General features: G+C 61.3%; 1 protein-coding gene across 1 annotated transcript in view; it reads right to left on the reverse strand.

Annotated features, from left to right (window-relative positions):
* LOC102860823 (tumor necrosis factor alpha-induced protein 2-like) overlaps positions 1-2,128 on the reverse strand; it is a 20,086-nt gene extending 17,958 nt beyond the window's left edge. The window contains exon 1 of the mRNA XM_006879088.1: positions 2,120-2,128. The gene's annotated coding sequence lies outside the window, so the exon portion shown is untranslated. The remainder of the gene's footprint in view (positions 1-2,119) is intronic.
* Positions 2,129-3,912: the final 1,784 nt, after the last annotated feature.

Consider the following 3,912-nt stretch of genomic DNA (forward strand, 5'->3'; position numbering starts at 1 on the left):
CCAGTCCCCCCATATTGAGGGATCAAGTGAAGGCACCCTCTGGTCCTGTCTGCTGGGGTCCAGAGAATAGTTTGTCCACTCCCAACAAACCCACCCTATCCAGCCCCTGGATTGGTGCTGACCTGTCTGCTGCCAACCATTCAGTCCCAGGATGGCTATGGACTCGACTCCAGCCTCCTCGGTGCCAGGCTTGCTCTTCTTCTTTTTTAAGAATCTAAACTTCTTAGTCAGCCCTTTGAACTTCTTCTTCTTCTTCTTTTTCCCATCCTCCTCTGTGATGATGTCCAGCGCTATCCCAGTCTCCAGGGTTGATAACTTGGGCTCTCGCTGTGATGGGGGCACACTGTGGGAACTTCCTGGGAGGTCAGGCGTCCCTGGAATAGGTTGCTTGTCCCGGCGGTTCCGGGTGAAGAATTTCTTCATCTTCAGGCTCACTCTGGCTCAGGCCTGTGGTCGGGAGGAATGAAGTGGCAACACTGGCCTGGGCCCAAGCACACAGCTCAAAGCTGACCCTGCAGAGTCTGCGTTCACAGGTGCAGCTCCGTGGCTCTGATCCTGCTCCACAAGCGCCAGCAGCCCAGTCCCCTGCCTGGCCACAGCTGTCTGGTCCCCACAGCTCCTATTTTCGTATCACTGGTCTGTCTAATTATAGCCTCTACAGCAGCGAGGAGGGAGGGGCGCCAGGTGGGGAGGCTGCCCAGATGAGGGCTCCAGTGCTTCCTTCTGGCAAATCCTGCCTTGGTGACCCACCTCCTGGATGAGGAGAAGGCGAGCTAAGGTGTGAAGTCTCAGGCTAAGACTCATCTAGAGACAAGAGGGCCATGAGTTCGCACCTGGGGCCAAGCCGGGGCGGGGCAGGAACCCAGACCTTCTCCTGTCCAGTCCCGCCCCTACTCCAGACCTCCCAGTTCCCCTTGTCTGGTCTAACTGTCTTCTAGGTCTTACATGGGTGTAATGAGCAGAAATGAAGTTACTCCTTTTAAGAACATGAGAGGTGCAGAACCAGCACCCCCTCTCAGCTTAGGCACAGGCCCACAGAAACCACAGTGGGGAGCAGTGGGGCCCCACATCACATCATCATCACAGAAGCTTTCACTTTCAGTGCCCTTCTGAGTGCCCACCCCATCCTGGTTGCATGTGCACTAAAAGGGGGGGGCAGCGATTTTCCTCACATCTTATTAAAGTGCTCGGAGAGGTTAAGGTGCCCCCTAAGATCACCTGAGCCCTCAGGCTCGCACACCCTCACCCCTGCCGGGTTCAGGACTGATGCCCACTGTGCCTGCCGGTGGCGTCTGGGCCCGGCTGCCTCTCTCCTGGGTGGGTCAAGGGGGCACATCTGTGCTCCAGCGGAGGACCCCCAGGTGCGGGGAAGGAAGGACTCGCCTAGCCCCACACCCCGGATCCTTCCCTGCCTCCACACACCCACTCCTGCCTCACTGAGGCGGGACCCTGGAGGGGAGCTTGCTTGGCTCCCTTGAGGGATCAGGATGGCCAGGAAATGGGAAGCGGTTAGGGCTGAGCCTCCCTGGTAACTAGGGTGACCCATAGCCATGGTGTCACCTGCGTGTTCCCTCATCCCCCCCAAAAAGAAACATCTAGCCATGCTTCCTGCAAGACAGAGACCCCTCAATTCTGCCGTGAGGCTGCTGGGACAGCCAGTATTCAGATGGGCACCCGAGAGCAGCAGAGGTGCTTGCCTTAGGAACACAGTGGGCCAGGGATGGCTTCATGGCAAGGAGCTGCACTGTTAACCCAAAGGGATGTGGTTCGAATCCACCAGCTGCCCTGCAGGAAAAAGATGAACGGTATCTTCCTGTGCCATTTACAGCCTCTGAAAAACTGCTTCAGACAATAGCATAGGAACAATGCTGCCTCCACCAGAAGGGCCACTGGGTCTGTCCCCCTCGCTGAAGCAGGCCTCAGAGGTTTGGCCAGAGCCGTGAAGGGGAAACGAGCCTGGCTTCCTCCAAGTGGCTACATGCAATCCCTAGAGGCCCACCACTGGTTAGATTCCTGAATCCCTGGACCTCAGCTGTCTCCTCTGTGCCACACAGACCCAGCAGGAAGTATACTGGGGAGTGGCAAAGCCAATGGCCCCAAGTGCAGGCCACCTGATAACCTCTGTCCTGCCCTCTTCTGGCACAGCTTGCTTCAGGTCCAACCTGTCTTATCTCAGGCAAAGCCTCCATAGGGTGGGTCTGGTGGGCCCCACTCTGGGCACCCAGGCCTCACCTCACCCTCTTCCTAGGATGGGGGCTGCCTTGCCCTCTCACTGACAGTTGCCCCCACCTCCCAGCATGACAGGTCCTCACTCCCACACAAACAAGGTGCCAGCCGGTCCCTGCACAGCATCTCTCTCTGTGTGGCACAGCCGGCCAGCTCGGTGGGCAGAGACAAGGCTGTAACCTTGGCTGACCACATCCCTTCTCCACCAGCCTCAGCTTCCTCACTTGAGACATGGGGTTGAGGGCCGCTGGGAAGATATAAATACCACACAGCCCAGTGATAGGTACCAACCTGCACGCGCACACACAGCCCCCTCAGTGTGGCAGCAGATAGAGGAGAGGCTGGCAGGAAGGGGTCCCTGCCCCACGGTGAGGCTGCAGCCCTGCAGGGGCAGGCGCCCTGGGCAAGCCTCCCCCCTCCCCAGCAGGCCCTCAGGCTCGCACACCCTCACCCCTGCCGGGTTCAGGACTGATGCCCACTGTGCCTGCCGGTGGCGTCTGGGCCCGGCTGCCTCTCTCCTGGGTGGGCCAAGGGGGCACATCTGTGCTCCAGCGGAGGACCCCCAGGTGCGGGGAAGGAAGGACTCGCCTAGCCCCACACCCCGGATCCGCACCCTGGACCCGCTTCATGGAAAGGAAACGTTGTCACTTGTCCCCACAGCCTTCCTCTCTGCGTGTCGCAATTTCCCTCGCGGGAGGACCGCCCGAGGAGGAGGGCACCGGAGGAGGGCACCGCCTGAGACGTCCTGGTCCCCTGGTCCCCTCTCTGGTGCCAGGCGCACGGGCCGGGGAAGCGGGCTCCGCAGGCGGGCGGCGGATGCGTGGAGCAGTGGGGACTGAGCACGGCGGGGTCACTTACCCGGTCCTGCAGGCACTGGTGTCCCGGGGAGGCGGGCCCCCGCCTGAAATAGTCCCAGGCCCCTCCCGCGCCCCGCCCATCGCAACCGCGGAAAGCCCGCGGGTCATCATCCCAAAGCCTAGTGTTACCCTGGAGCTCACTCTGCTGGGGGTGGGATTGCGCCTCTGCACACCCCAGTTCACGGAGCGACTCATTCACCCGGGGTGCAGGGTCCGTCACCCTAATCACGAGGCCCCCTCCCCTGGGAGATTCTCTCACCCCTCTGGTACCTCTATGCTGCAGGGAGGCATGCAGGAGGATTGGGGGGCTTTCTGGAGGTGGCGTCTCGGGGAAAGGTGACCGAAGCTGCTCCAGACCAATCACCAGTGCCCACTCTTGTTCACATGACCTTTGTGGAGTCTGGTTGACAGGAGGAAACTGAGGCTCCGGAAGGTGAAGTGACACGTGCAAGGTGACAGCATTAGTGACAAGGTCTCTGTCCCCCAGGGCCTGCAGGGCTCCCAAGGAGCTCCGCCCATCTTCAAGGAAAGCGGGCTGGCCCTGATCCTGGCCTCTGAACCCCAAGGACTCATACCTGGGCCTTGAGTAGGTCACGCCCCCCCCCACCCCGCTCCGGGCCTCAGTTTCCCCTCCGCAGCCGAGCCTTTCCCAGCCTGAGGGGGGGGGGGAGAGGGGCCCGACCACACCCCCTTCCTGGTTTCCGCCCAGGACCGCGCTGGGAGGGGAGCCTGTCATTGAGGAATTTCCCGGCTGGGCCCCAGCGCCGCCGCCTCCACGAGCGCCCCTCCCCTGGCCTGGGCACAGATCCCAGGAAGGGGGTGCCGGGCG

The sequence above is a fragment of the Elephantulus edwardii genome, unplaced genomic scaffold (assembly GCF_000299155.1).
Source record: "Elephantulus edwardii isolate Elephantulus edwardi_28Jun2011 unplaced genomic scaffold, EleEdw1.0 scaffold00002, whole genome shotgun sequence".
NCBI lineage: Eukaryota > Metazoa > Chordata > Mammalia > Macroscelidea > Macroscelididae > Elephantulus > Elephantulus edwardii.